Genomic DNA, 21,008 nt, shown 5'->3' with positions numbered 1-21,008 from the left:
TCTTACAGTGAGCACAGTTAGTCTAACAAAAATAAAAATAAAGAAATAGTATCGGTAAAAGAGAATAGTTTAAAGATGTCCTTTCTAAAGACAATATTTATGGTGCAAGGGGATTTTTAATCCAGGACAATAACCTAATGGAACTTTCTATGTCTCAGATGAGCATAGCTGTGGGACACGTTTATAGGCTAAGAGATCTTCCAAGAACGCCAATGATCTACACACTAGTATTTGAGTAACAACTCTTCCACCATGCTTTCATGTTACAGAAGCATTGTGTATTGGCTGGAGTCAGCTCATAGGTTAAAAATATACAAAATAAGGAAAAGCTAAACCATCAGCAGCAGTGCGATTCCTAAGCACTTGCTCTCCCCTCGGTGGCTATAGAAGCCTGTCCAGATACAAGCTATAGCAGTGAAAAGTCACAGTCCAAAAAGCTATGGATCTATCTAGAGCTTTTTACCCTTGAGAGGCATAGGACAGGACCTGATTTCAACCAACACCCTCATAACCATATCTGTTGCACTGTGTGATCTCAAGCAAGGGACTTTCACAAGACCCATTTCTGAAGTCTGTGCTACACATGCCTTGCTGGGCACTGTAACATCTAGAGAATTTTCCAGGACATCTGCAGTAGGCCTGAGGTTTATAGTTCCAGGATAGATGGCTCCCAAAATGAAGAACCACTCCTCTACACGCCAGAAATCATGTTGGCTGAGGAAGTAAGGGTGTCGTAAAATTGTAGGTCTGTGACACTTAGCATGTTCTCTCTTAACTTCTCTGAGCCTCAGACTGTTCACTTGTGTGGTTGAACAAGTCACTAACAAAACTAAACCAGGAGCCATCCTGCTCATCTTCCTCTTTATTTATTCCTTTATTTAGTTTCATTTATCATCCCTTTACCTTCTAAGACAGTATCTTGCTTTTGTGGCCTAGGCTGGCTTCAAACTGACAGTCCTCCTGCCTCAGTCTTCTGAGTACTGGAATTCCAAGCAGGCACTATCATGGCTGGTTGGTGCTTGTCACAGATAAGCTCTTCTCTTCTTCCCTCCCACCTTTCATCCTTCCGATCTTTCTGCCTTGGTTTCCCCTTTCAGCTGAAGGCTTTTGTATGCCAACTCTCCACCGCATGAAGCAGGGAACGGGCTGCCACCACTAAAGAAGACGTGAAAAGTGAATGGCAAACCATCACATCAGGTCAACCATCTGGAAGTCCTAAACATGGCTGGGGAACCAGAGGAGAGGTACTGGCATGCCTACCAGGGGACCTGGCAAGTGTGTGCACATAGCACTTCCGGGGCATGACCTCAACACAAGGCTTACTATGCTGTTGCTTGAATGCCTACACAGGTGTAGATTAAACTCAAGGCCTAAACCAAGGAAAAGTATTACCACATGTTTCCACACAAAGAGTGAAACAGCAAAGGCTACCTCTGCAGGAGGAGTGAAGTCAAATTGAGGATCCAGGGTAAAAAGAGAGAAAAGGAAAAGAGCTGCCAGTGAAAAGAATTTATTCGAGGAAAACTATATTGTAACCCCTTCCCTCATGAAGACAAGGGTGCGTTCTTGGACCCCTTAATGCCCTGCAAAATTATCTGCTTCCCTCTTCTAAACTTTCTCATTTATTCTGTGTGTCTTTCATATCGTGCATCTAGATCCCATTCATTTCCCTGTCCCTTTGTATCTGCCCTCGGCTCTTACACTCCCCCACAAACAAAATAAAATAAAATAGAATTTAAGAGAAAAAGGAAGAAGAAAAGGTAAAAATCTCATCATTGAAGCTGCAGTATGACACGCTGGGTTATGCAGTAGATCTTTTGGTCGGTATATTTTTACTCATAAGTGTTCATTGTCTAGAGTCATTGATCTGGTTCAAGGCCTCTGGTTTCTGCTATACTATAGATGCTGGGTCCTCACTGGGATTCCTCTTGGTTATCCTGTTGTTGTCCTGTGTTGTTTACCCAGCACCCTAGGTGGGCTCATGTTTTCTTCTTGGAGACTGGGGCAGACCACTCTGGACCTGTGTGTGGGTCATCTTGTCCCATTCAATCCATCATGGCGCTGGGAAGGACCACGCTTCCATGGAGATATTTCTAACCACACATTCTCCATATAGGCTGCCATCCTTCACCTTACTTGAACGAAGACCCCTTCCCATCCTGCCTGTTGCCAGCTCAGAATGAACCTCCTTGCAACACGACAGCAGGAAACACTGAGGAGGCTTGGCATAGTGTTTGCATCTACACATGGAAGGGTGGAAGGGCTGAGAGACCATTTTGGTGAAGGGATAACTTAGAAAGGCCAGAGCCATGGGTAGCTCTAACTCTTGGAATACATTGCCTGTCTACATTGTTTTCTTTAGTTCCTGGAGACTATTGGTTTCTGGATGTTTAGAAAAATATTAGAGACGTCTTTAAATGTGCAGGAATGATGCCTCTTAGAAACAAACAAACAAAAATATGCTCTAAAACTTAAAGCAAGAATAAAATGCGCCAGCTGTAGTTAGAGGTCCCGGGGCCTGCTCACTGGCTGCTCCAGAGTTTCAGAAGTTAAGCAAAGGAAGCTACTTGAGGAAAGGGAGAGTATCTCACCTGTCCATCATTACAGACAACGCTAAGACTCGACTTTACTGAGCTTCTACCCTTTGTAAACATGTCTTCACACATTCACAAAATGCTGAGTGCCGCCGCAAGAAGAAGAAGAAACTATAAAGGGCTATAGGTTAGAGATACTGGGATGATGGTTGAACAAATTGGGTGGAAAGAGAAATTCAGGGTCAGGATTGGAGAAAGTGAGTGTACTGGTCACTAGAGCACGTGGTACACCATGAATAAGGTTGAAAGTGAGTGTACTGTTCACTAGAGCAGGTGGTACACTGTGAATAAGGTTGAAAGTGAGTATACAGGTCACTAGAGCAGGTGGTACACCATGAATAAGGTTGAAAATGAGTGCACTGGTCACTAGAGCAGGTGATACACCATGAATAAGGTTGAAAGTGAGTGTACAGGTCACTAGAGCAGGTGGTACGCCGTGAATAACGTTGAAAGGCAAGCCAATTCATTCTGTCTTTGCTCAGTGGAGGATGGAGCCCCCAAAGGAAGATAGATGCCTAGAGAAATGGTTGCTGTCTGAGTTGGCAATCATCAGAGAAAGGAGTATTTAGGAAAAGATGTGTCAATCATCTATCTCTAAGTGATAAAGCAATGATGGTGGTTTAAATTGCCCAGAAGAGAAAGCAGTAAGAAGAACTGGAGCACTGAGAGCCCTTTGTCAGACGTCAGTGAAACCACTGCAAAACAAACCATGGTTTTGTAGCCAGTGTTTGGTGTGATGGGTGGCAGAGGAAGGAGAGGGCAGAGCAGGACATAGTGAGGCTGCTCTCCTATACGCAGTTGTGATATTGTGCCTTTAGTGCACCATGTGACACAGGACTTTGCACACTGGCGAGAGAATTCACCTTTTAGAACTAAGTAGAGTAAAACAGGATTATGTAGTGAACCACAAGGAGCGCAGAGGGTGTGGAAGTAACAAGATATATGATGATGGGTTGTGCAGTCCTTCATTCTGATGCCTTCCTGGCCTTGTTCAGTTAGGATGAGCCTCTTTGAGTAGCTTCTGTCATGCCATTCTTATCACGCAGGTGAGTGCAGCTCTGTGGTACTGGATTGGGATCAACTTTGGTTGGCTCGGTTTTTACCATCTAGATGGAAGGGTCTGCTCTTTCTTTTCTGTGGACACTCACTGGACCAGATTTGTGCTCGGGACCCATTCTAGGTCCCTCAATCATGACTTTCCCTTCCCATGGTAAATTTCCAAAAGTCACGAAAGAATTTGAGTCCGTCTGTGGCTGGAATGCCTGCAGCTGGTATGCCTCTGCCAGGAAGAAGCCCTATGTCCCCTCTGCCTTGTGGCTTTGGAAAATTCATGGCCCCTCATCCCCAATGACAGTGGGAGGTGGGCAGATTCAAATTTCTCTTTCCAAGTTACAATGGGGGGAGAAATCCATGACTTTTTGGAGGACCCTGTCTAGATGTTCAGACTTGAGGGAAAACTGCTTTCTCCAGTAAGCGAGCAATGAAACTCTCACCAATGGAAGTCCGTCACCCCCTGACACAACAGCATTGGCTGAAAGGAAAGATAAAAAAGCATTTCTTCCCTCCACGAATCCCCTTTCTCCAAACACACGCCCCCTCAGACTACAGAGAGGGCCATCAGGCAGGCATCTGAAATGGCTTTAGGACTTCTCTAGAAACACAAGAGGCTGTGGTCAGATGGCCTTGGGAAACTGCCCAGGCTGAGAAAATGTTTAGTCAGGGTCGCTCCTGGAGAGGCTCAGCTTGTGAAGGAGGTTGATCACCTCAGGCAAAGTGGGAAGGACATGATTGGTGTGAAGTGGGGAGGGGCTGGTGAGGGTCTTGGGGGAACAAGATGATAACCGGGCATACACCTTTAAATGTTTTTTCTTGATTTCATGGGCCGTGTGTGTGTGTGTGTGTGTACTTGTGTGTGAAATGGTGGAGTGTGGGTTTTTTGTTGTTGTTTCCTGTTTTGTGCTTATCATCAGACTTAACTATTCCTCTGCCTTTAGTGAAAATGTCACCAACGTGACCAACATGGAATTCTACCAGAACCTGCTAAGCTTCTTAAGGGCTTGGCAAATGCACACCCTCAGTGCACAGGGAGGAATTAATGGGCACTTTTCTATGGAAAAAGGGGGTGCTTCTGTACAAAAAAAGAATTCTCACTTTTAATTTCAAAATTCAAGGGAAGCTTCTGATTCATCCTCCAATAGATCAACTTGTTTTAATAAGACACATTGGTTTAAGTTACTTATCATGGAAGGAAAATGAGTGCTTAGGAGGTCACATGTCCTGTCCTTCATTGTGACTGACAGTCAGCCTGTGGGAAATGCAATAGCCACTAGTCAGGCTCTCTCAACTGGCCTCTGGACCCTCAGACCTCAGAGATAAAGCCTAGCAGCTTTGTGCTCGGAGGTGACACACAGTGTTTATATTTTCTGGCCAGTTATATCTAATGGTATTAATACACTATGATTTCTATATGAAATTGCTGTATTTGATGAAGATGTGGTGTCCAATAGAAGCACAGAGCTGGAGAGAGAGCAGGAGAGTTCCAGGCCTGAGTCCTTATGTACCATCAGCAGGTGTGTATCTTCAGGGACAGGAGGTGTCTTCATCTGTAACTGACCCTGTAAATGTCTTTGTCTCGTGCACAGAGTCATGAGGATGCAGCGAGATACTTTATTCAGTATGTTCCCAAAGCACGCTAACAGTTGAAATTATTTGTTATGGAAATAACCTTACAAGTCATTCAAACATGAATGACCACTGATAGCTATAACTGGGCTGATTATAGTAGAGAATTTGTAGCAGCTGAAACAAATTTGAAAGGCTAGTGTAAATTAGGACAGGATACAAGCGCTCATTATATAGACAGTTAAGAAAATTTAACTTTTGGTTGATTGCAGCAGATACACGGAATGCTGGCGAATACACCAGCTTTCTTGACATCCCGTGTAATATAGTTTATTGTATTAATACGAATTCGCCCAGAGTAGGGGTATCTCAAACTTAAGGAAAGAATATAAATAAATAAGAACATCTGGTGGAGGAATTGAAGCAGATGTGCAGATTGGGGTACATCAAAGAAAAGCCCCTTATTGTCTTGGGGACCGGCTAGTACTGCATAGCATAAACAGCTTAAAGAGACAGAATTAAGTGTCCAGACATGTCAGCTCATACAAGAAGATGTCCTGGAAGCTGTTATCATTTACAGTTACAATAGCATTTATTATTTCCAGCTAATGCTTAGACTGACAAGACACACGTACACTTAAAAATGCCAAGTGTTTGTTCTGCTTATTGGAGAATAATTTGCTAAAATGTGGCGGCAAAAGTACCTCTTAAATTTCTCATGTAGGATTGCACAGACTGGAGGGCTCGTTCTTCCTCAAACACAGATTTCCTGTCATGACTGAATGGCACTGATCACACCAACATGAGCAGACTGTTGTGTGTCTGCAGCGTTGAACTGATCAGGTGACATGCCAGTCGTTCATGCAGGGCAGTGACAAGGTCTTAGTCCAGAACAGTTCTGTCTTGTGTCATGTGACAGATTATTTTTCAAGACTGAGGTCTGTGAGTTGGACAGAATCATGGCACCTTATTATTAAAAATATCTCAGTGTTGTTGTTGTTTTCAGTATATTGCAAAGCAGAAGACGGCAGTGTACCTGCTGTGCATACCATTCTTCTAACAATATCATTGGGGACTTTTACAAATTCTCCCTTTCTCAAATATTTATAGTCATAGCAAACAACAAATATACAGTTATGGCCATTATTTATTCTCTTTATCCTGGTGATTTTAATGACAGCCAAAGGTCAAAACTGAATTCCGGGTAAACTGAGAAATAGCTATAACTATAATAAGCCTCTGTTGTCAAGAAGAGGATTCCCCAGCACCCGCTGTGAATCCTGCAAGCTTGATGTAATGGCTGAGCAGGAGTCTAAGGCTTATCCTTCAATGTCACACTCTGGGAAGGTGAGCATAGATCTTAGGAAATGCGACACCACTGTCCCAGCCTAAGTCAGTTTTCTGTGTCTAAAATAATAAAGTACCCCCAGCAACTACACCATGACCCCATACAGCCCAGAAACACGGTAAAATGTTTTAACTGAAGGGCTCTTGGACATGTCGCAAAGGAAAATGCTTAATGTTTAGAAAACAGGCAATACTCTCTGTCCCTTATACTTTCCTAGCAAACTCTTGACTGGCTGTCCCTCTTAATAATGCGTCACCACTCGCCCTTCATCCGCCCTCTTCCCTTACTTTCTGGACTTGTTCTTTTATTCTCAGCTTACAGTCATGCTTTCCTTCTCTTACATCGTACGGCCCCCTTTCCTTTTTGCTGATTTTTAATTTCTGCCTCTTGGTGTTTGTCATACCTTCCTGTTGCTGGGATGAAATAAAAACAACCTAGAAAGCAGGGCCTTATTTGACCTCACTGTCCTCACCACAGGGCAGTCGAGGGAGCTGGAGTTTAAAGCATTTGATCACAGCATCTATAAGAAGTAGAGAACAGGGACCTGGGAAGTTGGGTCAGCCATTAAGACCACCTGCTGATCATCTAGAAAACATGAGTTCAGTTCCCAGGACCAACATGATGGCTCACAAACAGCTATAATTCTGGTTCCAGGGAATTCAACACTTTCTTCTTGACTCTTTGGACACCAAGAAGATACACGATGTGTATATATATATATATATACACTTGAGCAAAATACTCATACGAATAAAATAAAAATGAATTTTAGAGAGCAAGGACAATGAATTAATGAATGTATATTAGAGCTCAGCCCATTTTCCCCATTTTATATGGTCTAGGACCCTCTGTCCATGGAATGTTCCCATGCAAAGTCAAAATAGGTCTTCCCATATCAATATAATCAAGATATCTTCTTCAAGTACGGGCAGAACCCATGTCTCCAGTGATTCTGAATTCTATCAGGTTTATAATTAATACTATGAAAGTATGTTACCCTGCTTAGCACCATAAGGCCTCTGCAGTTCAGTTTTGCAACAGAAGGATTCTCCTTAGGCAGCAAGGGAAGGAAACTGCTGTAATACACAAGGCCTCCTGTGCTTGTCCACAGGTATAAATGTTATTACTGCAAACATTTAAAGGAATCATAGTTATACAGGATTTCACCGGACAATCACAGAACAGGGGCCTGCACAGGCAGTAGGAACACCAATCCTTTCTCTTTCAGCCATAGTGACCCAGAAAGTGGGAAGGGGTGAAGAGAAGTGGGCGGAGCATGGGCTGAGGAGGAGAAAAGACCTAAAGGGTTCTGTGGGTGACATCTAAGGACTGAAGTAGGCCCTCCATATGTGGGAGACAGTAGTGAAGCTTGGACTACCTGCGAGGCCCCTGGCAAAGGACCAAGATCTGTCTCTAGTGCATGAGCTAGCTTGTTGGAATCCATTCCCTGTGGTGGGATGCCATGCTCAGCCTTAATGCAGTGGGGAAGGGCTTGGTCCTGCCCCAACTTAATGTGCCTATGTTGATTTGAGGATTACCTGTTGGGAGGAGTCATGGGGAATGGACTGGGGAGAGATGGGGGGATGGAAGGAGGTGAGAAGGGAGAGAAAAAAAGAGCGTATCCAAAGCTTGTAAATACCAGCTACTTAAAAAAATTTAGAAAACATGTCCATGTGCAGTAATGGAAAATTTTGTGACATGAATATGATTTGTATTTAAATGTGGAATATGTGATGTGTCTGTGACTATCATGTTCAGGAAGACCTCTTCCCCGCTCTGGATGAGAGCAGTGTTTTCCATTTAAACACTGTCATCCCCAGTGAGAAATTCAGCTTTCATTCACAATCTACCCGTGTACCTACAGTGAAGACACATGACCAGGAAACACAACTTTTATAAACTGTCAGTCATTTTGACAGCAATGTTTACTATCTTCTAGCATGTGGAAAATAACACTAGTCAGAGGCCTAGCAAGTAAGTCTGTAGCTTTCACTGCACGACGGCTGTCTGGCTAAGAAACACTTTGGACCAGGGTTAAAACAAATAAAGATCATCAAAACTGCACGAGGTAACTGTTATTCCAGCCATGGGCGTTTTCCTGGCTGGGGCGGTGTGTTGCCTGTGGACAGAATGATGGGAGGAGGCCAGTGTGTGGAAACTCTTGAAAGGAGCAAGAGAAGTAACAACGAAACAAACAAGGCTGACTGTGGGCACAGGACACGCAGAACCGAGCACAGTGTGACCCACAGTCAGTTGGTTTGCCACTTTTGCTGCAGCACACAGAACACATTTCAAGATGTTTAAAGGAAACGGCCCTTCTGAAATGTTCCCATGTAAGCTTAATTTTCACGTTAGGTCATGAAGTTTTCACATCTACTTTTGTTTTCTTCCTCCTTAAGCACATACATAAACAGGATATTTTTTTCAGCAGAGGAAGACGTTTGACTTTTTAATGAAACACAGATGATTGCATTAAGTTGGGGATGAGATGCACAGATCAGATTATCCAATGAACTTCCCCCCACCCCCACCCTGGGATAATTTCCCTGTTCAATGGTGTATATGTATGACCGTTTGTGTGTATATAATTGTTATTGTTGAATTCTTATCAGTATATTTTTGTACAGATTATGCTTGAAATTGAAATTTCAGTGTTTGATAATGTCCCCTTAAATATCAAAACATCTTTTCCTTCTTTTAATATTCAGTTAGCTCCGCACATGACTTTTCTTAATCGTGCTTTCTATTTTTTTACAGACTCGGTCACTGGCTTCCACATTGTACAGAAATATATTTTGACTTGAAATAATTTCCACACCTACTTTGTTTAAAGAAGGGCTACGAAACATTAAATTTAATTTATGAAGTTCTCTATTTGTGTTCCAGTCCTCTGCACACACACACACACACACACACACGCGTGCATACACGCCCACATACACAGTCACACATACTGTGTTATTGCTGTGTCTCTCTGTATGCCAATGACATTAGAGTTTCTGGCAAAAGGCAATGTATAATCAATTATCACCTGTCACAAGTGGCTTTTAAGATTCGGCCAGATATTTTAGAAATAGTGCTTAGTTCCACCAAGGAGAGAGAGAAAAAATTTCCCCGCCCCCGAAAGCAGTGTAGCCCTCAGACTTAAATCTTTTGTCCAAAGAATTTTCGACAGCTTTCGGCTTAGTAAATACAAAACAGCATCTTGTGACTTACATCTGAGAAAATACATTTTAGCATTTCAAAAAATGGTTTATCTATATAATTTGTTGCTTAGAAATGGCAGCAAATCCTTGATCATTATTTTCCTCTGTAGGGAAATAAGATTCTTCGCAGAATCAGTTATTAGGCAGCACCTCCTTTTGGTTTTTGCTTTAATGCTTATTTTGAGTTCAAACTCACCCACTGAGAAGAACTAGAATTTGCTTCCTCTGACCCCACTATGGTTTTACTTTTTTTTTTACCTTTTCTTTTTTCTTCCCGAAGTCTTTCAGAAGACATAAAACTCACTCATTATCCTTTCAGCTGGAGAAAAACGCTGACACCCAAGGTGGGGGCTTTCCAGATGTAGTTGAACTTTTCAAAACTCACTATTTACTCCAGACCAGGAAATCAGTAAATACTATTAAACCATAAATGTTTTTCCTGAATGATATGGATACTAGCAGATGATTTAAAGCCAAACCCGGCTCCCACATCCCTTTAAAAGGTTTAGTAACTTTCCTGATGGTCTTGCTGGCTGGGCCCTCTGAAGACAACTTTCTACAGGTTGGTCCCCTATGTTTGAACCTTGGTGCCCTCATTCATGAAAGCTGAATTAGATTGTCCAAGGATTTCCAACTTCTGTATCTTCAATGCTTTCGATTAAACTAATGGCCTGCCTTTAAATGAAAAAAGACCTTCTTAAGCCTCCAGAGGGCAGCCCCACACCAGATGTTTTAAAGGATATAATCAGTTGGGACTGAAGAGGTGGACTCAGCCTTTCGCTCAGGTCAGCATATAGCTGACCACATACAGCTACTTCCCTGGCAGGATTTAGGTAGGAGAGCTGAAATGAGCTATCTATAGTGATGTCTTCTAAACAATCTAGGGTTATAGCAGGGAATCTCGTTTTTTATATTCTTAGTTCCAGTAAGACACTGAGATGTGCAGGCATTTATCCTTAAACTGACCACAGATAACAAATGCTTACTATAATTTGTGTCTTGGGGCTCAAGGTAATAAAATTATGTATTTATTATATATTTATATGTGTGTTTCCTATTTAAAATTTACACTAAAGCAACGGACAATGTGGTTCAAACATCTGCATTTTTAAATTCATACATGCAGTTCTTTTAGCTGTCTGTGGCTCACCTTTATACCTAAGGCTGTAGTTCCTTTAACAACAAATCTCAGAATCTATGGGAACTAGGATTTTATAGGGTTCCCCGGTTTATTTTTAGATGTGTACTTTTTTCTTCTAAGAGATAAGTAGGACGGGGTCTCTTTGTAGACCAACAGACCGACATTTTCAAGTGGGTTACAATGACAGAAGGAAAAGTATTCATACGTGTTAATGTTTCCAAGGTGAATCAGCCTCCTCTGCTTCTAGGGAAGTTATGTTTTAGGAGGATAAATAAACATGAATAACTAAATTCTCTCTATAAGCACAAACAATGGGATTCTCTCTCTCTCTCTCTCTCTCTCTCTCTCTCTCTCTCTCGTGTGTGTGTGTGTGTGTGTGTGTGTGTGTGTGTGTGTGTGGTGCACACTGACAGCATTCATAGGGCACAGCTACAGAAAGACAGCATCATCCAGGGAAGAATGTGAAGGAAAGTAGAAGCTTCCTGTGCTTTCTTGATGTGAATTTCAAACAGTTGTATAACTCTGTAGCAACCTCTGCCTGCTGCAAGAAGAAGCTTCTGGGTTGAATAGAGGGAGCTTTAAGATCTTGCCAAATGCTCTACTGTTTGAAAGGATGAAAACCTCACCTTGAACCCAGTGCTTTTCACTATGAGTTTTATGTCCCGCCCTCTGCACTATATCAAATGCCCACTGGCTTATCTTCGATATAAGTTCCCGGTAGTCTATCGTAATTCTTACATGAACATCAAATAAAGAAGGGGATGAAGTCAGGTTGAGCTCACAACCACATTATGATTGCCGCCTCTCTGTGGTCATTTACATGCAGAAAGAGCCCATAGTTGGAGTACTTATCTGTGTTATAGAGGCTGGCAGCTCACTTTTGTGTTGAAGGTCATCTTCAGGGATTGTCATGACATCTTCTCTATTTTTCTATGACATTAAAGACAGTACACCCCTGTATACTCAGCACCTGGCATATTTCACCTAACTCTGGCACCCCACTCCCTACTTCAGAGTTGGCCCTCCCCTGCCCTCCTGGAAAGTTTGCTCTGCATGTCTCTATAGCAATGTCTGTCTTCCACACTTCTTCCTGCCAGGGTCCGAGTTGTCCATCCTCCTCTTTCACACCCCTGCAGCTCCCAGACTAAGCCCATGACCCCTCTGGTTGTATCTTGTCACCCAGCTCACTTCTCCCAAACTGTGCTCTTGAACCTCAGACATGATCGTTCTCCCCATCAGGGCTCTTCAGACACACACACACACTTACAAAATAACAAAACCAAAAGCTGAAACAGCAACAGTAGAGCATTTACTCTCAAGGCTTCTTCCTATCCCATACCTGGGAAGCCCGTGATGGCTCCATTACTCCTCATACACACTTGTAGACCATCTTCCTTTCTTTTCCTCACCTGTTTGAAGTGGGAACAGGGAACTCACAGATGCTATTATCCATTTAGGATGCATTTCTCAGGAGAATAGGTACAAGGGATGCTGATAATTCAACCTTGGCTTGGCTTTAAGTGTCAGCAAAGCCCAGAGCCACCCACTTTGTGAGCTTCTTTTGGATCAGCTATTCCAGATCCTAAAGATATTGTTTCCTATTTTGCTTCTAGTTACTTTTCTGTGGCTGTAAAAAAAAAAAAAAAAAAAAAAAAAAAAAAACACGACAAAACGGTTTACAGGAGAGTTTATTTGGGGCTTAGAGTTCCAAAGGGTTAGAGTCTACGATTATGGAGTTGAGACAGCAGGCGGCAGGAGGAGGAGCAACAGCTGGGAGCTCACATCTGGGAGCCCACAGGAAGTAGAGAGAGCACACCCAAATGCCATAAGTCTTTCGAAATGCCAAAGCCCTGCCCCAGTGACATAGTTCCTCCAACAAGGCCAGCTTCTAATCCTCAACAACCACCAGATGGAGACCAAATACTCAAGTGTTGGGATACTTATGGATGACACCTTATTTAACCTGCCACACCTAAACTTCAAACTCCAGGAGGACATGAAAAGCTTTGTTTGCTCCTCCAACATCATTTTTATCATCCCTCCTCTACCGGACCACCCTAAGTTCATGCTTCCAGTCACTACTGTCTGCTACGTCCTTGTCACAGTCAGTGACAGTCCTCTTCTTGGTATCTCCTGAATGTCTTAGCACAGTGATGATACCCTAATATTTTTACTTGCAGAAAAAATCACTAGAAGAGTTTTCAATTTGTTCTTTCAATAGAAATGGGAGTGATCACATAATAGATATGACAGGTTATTTCAAAAACCAGTGATTTATCAGGGGCAAAAGACTACAGAAGGAACATCAAGGGTCACCCAATTGTAGTCAAAGAGAAGGAGAAACCAAGGCGCCTTTCTCTCTCTCTCTCTCTCTCTCTCTCTCTCTCTCTCTCTCTGTCTCTCTCTCTCTCTCTCTCTCACACACACACACACACACACACACACACACACTTTGTGTTTAAAAGAACAGAAATTCATTTCCTTGTAGTTTTGGAGGAAACACAAGGTTAAGGTTTCATCATGGCTGGCTTCAGTCCCCTCTTCTGTAATTGTAGCTGTGTTTTCTTCCTTCCGTTCTTCACATAGCATTTCCTCCGTGTGTGTCTATGTTCTTATCTCCTCATATAGACACAAGTCACACTGTGCTCCCAATGACTTCATTTGTCCCTAATTACTTCCATCTCTGAACATTATCACATTCTGAAGTGCTGGGCTTTAGGGCTTCAATACGGCATTTTAGGGGAGGTGTTATGCAACCCTTAATAGATGCCCTGAGCTAGGAGAGAAAGGTTGGGGTCCAGCACATAGGTCAGAGGTCTTAACACATCTATAACTAAAAAACTAAAAGAAGAAAATGCAGAAATAGGTACATGATTTCCCATGATTACTGGAGGGAATATCTACATGAAGACTAGGCCAGAAACTGGATGAAGTAGATGAGGTACCAGAAGAGAAAGATAAAAAGACAAGAGTCATATGGAAGAGGGAAGAGGTGGCTGGTAAAAAGAAATCCTGGGAAGCATCAGAGCCCTCCCGAAGTCAGTGGTCATGACTTTAATATGAGAGCAACCCCAGTCTCTGGTAGGTGGTTATATTAAAAGACAGACAAATGAATTGAGTAAGGAAGGTCTGGATTAAAAGGATGAACCTGCTAAGCTTGAAAACCAAGAAAGAGTAGGGTACATCTGCCTTGTCACCAAGACCTTATGTTTTACCACCAAAAGACCACTTACACTCAGGAAGATGTTCGGAGCGTTTTGGTCCTCGATGTTCTGTAAGACATCTTCTGTTTGTGGACCTTGAATAATTTGAAACATACTGTTTTAGAAACATTTATTTTCAACCCAGGCCAAGCAAGAAGTGCAGCCTGGTGTCCAGAAAGGCAATTTATATATCACACTAAGGGGATGTTATATTTTTGGCCAAGGAAATGCAATACCAGAAGATATGAAATTAAATACATATATGTGTGTGGGTTTTGCATTTGGCAAATGGTCTCTTCTGTTTCCCTTCTCTCTTCCCTTGCTCCACAAATGCAGTAATAACTTGAGAATCAAGCAACTTAGTCAGGCAGTGGTGGCACACACCTTTAATCCCAACACCTGGGAGGCAGAGGCAGGAGGATCTCTGTGAGTTCGAGGCCAGCCTGGTCTACAAGAGCTAGTTCCAGGACAGGCTCCAAAGCTAAAGAGAAACCCTGTCTCAAAAAGTCAAAAAAAAAAAAAAGAATCAAGCAACTTTATTATGTAAGCTATATATTGTTGGTAATAGTGCTACTATTAATATTTAGAGGATTTCTGGGATATATTTATATATTTACATATATATGTGTATATATATATATATATATATATATATATAAATAATTATATTTATTCTTTGTATTCTTTGACAACCTCAAACACACACACATACCATTTTAGTTATTCTCACTCCTATTATACTTTTTTTATTTCCCTAACCACCATGGAGCCTTTTTCCTTCTCAACAAGAAAAGAATATGTATTTTATGAGAGCTAAAATGTCGGGGTATATTTGATCACACTGTGAACCCCAAGTATGCATTTGCATTGATTAAGTAAAATCAACCTTGCATCAGGAGGCCGAGTTAGCAACAGAAAGGAATCATAGAGCATCAGAGGACATCTGGGGGAGATACAGAGATACAGGAAGTAGTAGAGAGTGATTTGGAGTAGCACGGCTTTTTCTGGGTTGGAGAGCAGGAGCACGGGTGTTTCAGAGATGCCAGTAAGGAGAGCGGGTTAGCTAGCTGCAACTCAAATCTCTGAGCATGCAGGTGTTCACCCCAGCCTTTAAGTCTCAAGTCTTATAAATAGAATGATAGCGATTTAGTGAACGCTACCTTTAGAGGCAGCTGCAGAGCTGGTGCCCGTTGGAGCAGAATTAGTGCCAGGACGTGGCCTGGGAGGTTAGGCTGCTGCTCGAGAAGAGGGCTGGTGACTGGGAGCCGCTATTGCTGGCTGAGATAGCAGATCAAGCTCTAGCCCCTGTGCTGAAGATAAAACAGCACTAAGATGTAGGTGTGATACTTCCTTCTTAAACAGCTTTCGCCAGACAAAGGGAAGCAACTTACACGGGCAGTTCCTCTGCCAGGTGCCTTGAAAAATCCATCTATTACCTGCCTGGGTAACACAGCCAGGAGGAAGATGCCGGTTCTACACAAGCATCCAGGCAAGTGCAGTTGGGACTGATTGAAGTTAATTATACCCAAGCCTTGCTTCTTTTCTCCTTTGAAGACGGGAGTCAATTTGCTTTCCTGCATCCATCCAGGTGGTCCTCAGCTGTCCTAAATTAAAGCCCTGTGAGAACCGGGCTGGCAAGGCAACTCTACCCTGCCTGGCCTGCCTGGGTCCAAGTCCCCACGCAGTGTTTGTGTGGAGCAGCCCCAGCGGGAGCCATAGGGAAGCAGGCGCAGAGGAGGTGCCTTCCTTCCCTCTGTTGGAAATAGGCCAGGGCTATGAATGTTAATCACCCAATCCTTGTAAAACGTAGTAAGGAGACTTTAATCACAGCGGCTGGGGTCTTGGTTTTCACTCCATCTGTGAGGCTCTGTGAGAGGGAGGAGGGCTGTCTCACGCAAATATTTCACACAGCCCTGAACCTAGAGGCCCGAAAGTCAGAGCCCCGAGGAATATACTGATCTCAGACTTGAGGCATGATGAAAACTAGGCATTAAATAATGGCCTTCAATTGCCTTGAGGCCAAATTTAAAAATCAAGCATTCACCCTGGAATACCGTTCCCCCACGCTACTGTGTCCTCTTTGATGCTGTTGCTGGGATCGGGAGTCTTGATCCAGGCTGCGGTCTCAGGAGCATATGGCTCCTTTGGAGTACACAGGTGGCAATGCCTGCTTAGGTCTTTTACTTTCTCTGTCTTTAACTTACTCGATCACATGCAGGGAAACTATACCTACGCTCTACATGATTTAAGTGTGATGAGGTTCTGTTAAACAAAGGGTGGTGTTATGCTTTGGTAGTTCCAAGGGGCTTCATTATTGTGAGCTGTTATTGTTATTAGGAGACCTTCCTTTGCTTCAGACTGCCACTGCATGAAATCTAGGAAAGCCCTGGAGTTAGCACAGCAAATCAAAGTAATTGTGTGTATGTATCAAAAAAAAAAAATATGCTTTCACACCTAAAGGACAGTTCCCGTCTCCAAATACACAAGGTGGTGCCAGTTTCTTTACCCACAGAGAATAGTCAATGTTCTAAAATATTTCATCATAAACCAGAGCTTCTAAACCTCTTTATTGGATCTCAAAGGGGCTGAGCAGATTGGATGGCTAACACTTGGGAAAGAAAGGCTTGGGCGTGCTTGGGTCTAAGGCTACAGATAGATGTCAGGGACAAATGTTTGGAAGCCGAAGAGAAATCAAGTGAGGAGAACAGGTTTGAGGATTAAGGGACTGCTGTTCATGCTTCTTTGCCTGTTTATTTTAGGACAATGCCTGGCTGCTCTTGATTCCATGAGGGGATTCTATTTCATTTCATTTTCTAATCACAGGCACTGCTTAACACCACTTAAGCCAATAACTCTCCAGATTTGACCCCATGGTCCCAATTTCTGGCAAAGCCCATATATGCCATGGTTCTGTTGGGCATTAGATCACTTTCACTGTTTCAAAGGCAGAGGGTTTTGGAAATGTGGGCCAACGTCATTCACTGTTCTGGGGTTGGTTGCCATCGCAGGAGGGGAAAGAAGTCTTACAAAGAGTTGACTTGATCACAGAATATGCATGAAAAGCTTCTGGTAGACAGGCAGAAGCTCGACAAAAATCAACATGTCCATGCTATTTCTCTTTCTTTACACGTCTATGTTCTACAGGAAGAGCTAAGGAGCATCATGCTTGAAAAAGTCACAGCAAGGAGCTCCCTTTCCTTCCAAAAGCTCAACTTTTGATGGCTTATTTAACTAATCGGACACTTACTGAACAAGAACCACATCTACGCATTACATCGAATGCTGAGTATATAATGAAAAGCAGAGACAAGACACAGGACATTGGAAAAATAATGATTTGCCCCAGGCATGGTCATCAGGTGGCTCAAAATCCAGCCTCTAGCAAGCTCAGCAAAAAGCTGAAAGTAAGAAAACAGCATTTTCCCCTGAACTTCCTTGCAGCAACAGCTGTGGCCCCTTGCGAAGCAATTAAGCCTTGTGGCTAGGATTCCAGCCCCATCTCCTCTCATCACGGGGTTGGAACATTCTGGACAGGAGACTTAATCGATGGCATTCCTTTGCTTTGCCTTGGTATCTCAGATGGTGGCTTTCCCAAGGCTGATTAGCCCCAAGTTCCTTCCCTGTGAAGCCAAAGCCACCGTGTAATTTCCATTAGACCTGAAAATGATCCTGATTTAAAGCTGAGATGGAGCCCATAAGCCCTCATCTAATCAGACTTAAGAATGAACTGGCCCAGGCTCCATGTTCTTCACGTCTTTGGTAGTCAAATGAGTCTTAAAAATACCTGCCACTCTTTGTGGGTCGTGCCAAAAGCATGGTGGTAGCCTAGTTTAGATCTGTACCCTGCAATAAACGTCAGAACACTGAAGTCTGATCTCTGGGTGACTTTGGGTAAGCCATTTAGCATTTTTCCTGTCTCCATTCCCATTCTTTGAGTGTCTTAGCTATACCCTGGTTTAAACCTGGATTTGTAGGAGAGGGGTATAAGATGCATGGGTGCATAGGGTAAGGAGCACCCGCTCTGGCTCTGAAGAGAAGCACAGTTAGAGGAAATGGATTTTGGAGACAACCTCTTAGAGCCCACTAGGCCAGCTGACACTGGGGAGCCCCTGAATGTTGAAGGAGAAGGCAGGATGGAGCCTTGTTCCTTCCTGGATTCACCAATGCCTCCAGCAGATACTTACCAGTGGGATGAGTCTTTAAAGACACATTTATTTTCTTTTTATTATTATATGCATGTGTGTGAGTGGTGTGTGTGTGTGTGAGCATTTAGTGAGTGGTGTGTGTGAGCATGTATATATATATGTGTGTGTGTGTGTGAACATGTGTGTATGTGTGTGAGCATGTGTGTATATGTGTGTGTGAGCATGTGTGTGTGAGCATGTGAGTGAGTGGTGTGTGTGAGCATGTGTGTATATGTGTGTGTGAGCATGTACGAGTGTGAGCATGTGTGTGTGAGCATGTGAGTGAGTGGTGTGTGTGAGCATGTATATATATGTGTGTGTGAACATGTGTGTATGTGTGTGTGAGCATGTGTGTATATGTGTGTGTGAGCATGTACGAGTGTGAGCATGTGTGGGTGAGCATGTGAGTGAGTGGTGTGTGTGAGCATACGTGAGCATGTGAGTGAATGATGTATGTATGTGTGTGTGAGCACATGAGTGAATGGGGTGTGTGTGTGTGTGTGTGTGTGTTAGAGAGAGAGAGAGAGAGAGAGAGAGAGAGAGAGAGAGAGCATATGATCATATGAAAGTGTGTGTGTGCACACACATTTTGTCCAGAGTACAGCCGTGGTCAGAGGATAACTGTCAGCAGTCAGTTCTCTCCTTCCACAGTGAGATTCAGGAATCTAACCCTGGTCATGAGGCTCACAAAGTCTCTTAGTTACATTTCTATTGCTCTGATAAAATGCCAGCTTGTAGAAGAAAAGGTTTATTTGGGCTTATAGTTCTGGAGGGACGAAAGTCCCTCATGTTGAGGAAGTCACAACTTGACTGCAGGCATAGCAGATGAGGCTGCAAACTGAGAGCTCACATCCTAAGCCTCAAACACAACGCAGAGAAAGCAAACTGGAAATGGTGTGGGCCTTTAAACTCAAAGCCTGCCTCCAGTGATTTACTTTCTACAAAACCCACACCTCCAGCCACCCCCCCAATAATGCCACCAACTAGGGACCAAATGTCCAAATACCCAAGACCAAGGAAGACATTCATCATTTAAACCACTACACAGAGCAAACAAAGGCTTTTACCTACTTGAACTTCTTTACCAGCTCCAATGAGCTGAATTTTGAGGGATGGATTGGAATTCTCAGAAAGAAGGAAAATGGCACTGTTATTTACTCTGTCCTTGTAAAGGGACAATACTTTTGGAGTCTGCCTAACTAAGAAATATTTTGAGAACAGATATGAAAACCAGAAGAAATGGTGCCCAGCCTGACCACAAACACCAAAACTCTCCAGTCAGCAGAAAAGTGGGTCATAGTTGAGAACTCTCATAGACCCTGCTTTGATCCTAGGGAACCCTTCTTATTCTCTCTCCATTGGCCAATGAGAGACGAGGAGCCACAGGGCCTGCTTTTCCTGTTTTGTGCTGCCAGTGAGGCAGGCACAGCTTGTAGCTGCTGTGGAAGAGGACCATGTGTGCCTGAGAAGTGTGAACTTCACTCTGACAGGAACAGGGCTTAGGACTTCTGCCACATGGAGGAGAGACGAGGATTTTCTTACACCCTTCTCAGATAAACATCTTCAAATGTGTAGGTCAGTTAGCCCTATCCATGCATCGCAGGAAGGTCTTCTGCTGTGTCTCACAAACTTATAGTGACTTGCTCTCTGTGTACCTGGCTGTCCCGAGGATGAAGAGAGTGTAGTGACAGAAAATGCACAGACATTTATGAAGTCATCCAGAGACTCAAGGAAGCGGGGGTTTAGAGTTGAACCAATCAACAATGAGAAAAACAAACATCAGGGATTGCTGTCTGGGCCTTGCCTTGATGCTCAAAGATATTGTGAGGTCCCCACGAAAAGCCCTGCAAGCAAAATCAGGACTAGTGATAAACCAGTCCCCAAGTCATGCAAAGCTTCTGGGTGGCTGTGCCTCACTCACAGCATAGTGAGTGTGGGAGGGTGTGGGGACAGTGGCTCCCCAGAATGCTTCAGTGAACGGACTCCTGATTTGAAAGGGGGGGGGGCATTTACTACATGGAAATGAAGCTTTTACAGTCTCATTTAGTAGAACAGACTTCTAAAACAGCATTGTTTATAAGAAAGGAACGAAATTTTTTAAAGGTGTTTCTTTGTTATTTTGTTTTGTGTTTATTTTTCTTTGATACAACTCTTTTTATATTTTTTAATTAATTAATTTATTAAAGATTTCTGCCTCCTCCCCACCACCGCCTCCCATTTCCCTCCCCTTCCCCCAATCAAGTCCCCCTTCCTCATCAGCCCGAAGAGCAATCAGGGTTCCCTGCCCTGTGGGAAGTCCAAGGACCTCCCACCTCCTTCCAGGTCTAGTTAGGTGAGCATCCAAACTGCCTAGGCTCCCACAGAGCCAGTATGTGCAGTAGGATCAAAACCCATTGCCATTGTTCTTGAGTTCTCAGTAGTCCTCATTGTCTGCTATGGAACGAAATTTTAATATGCTGTGTCTGTGAGTATGTTAGTCACCTTATTTGACACCATTATTAATAACCTTATTGCAGTATGGTTAAAAACCGTCATGGAAAGAATAACATTTATTTTGGTTGTCAACAAAATTAAGCCACAAAGAATATATATTCAAGGATTGCGAGAGATGGTCAGGTGTTAGGAGCGATATACATACATACATATATATATATATATATATATATATATATATATATATATATATATATATATATATATAGAGAGAGAG

This window comes from Microtus ochrogaster, chromosome 21, assembly GCF_000317375.1.
Source record: "Microtus ochrogaster isolate Prairie Vole_2 chromosome 21, MicOch1.0, whole genome shotgun sequence".
Taxonomy (NCBI): Eukaryota; Metazoa; Chordata; class Mammalia; order Rodentia; family Cricetidae; genus Microtus; species Microtus ochrogaster.
This window is presented reverse-complemented; position numbering follows the sequence as displayed.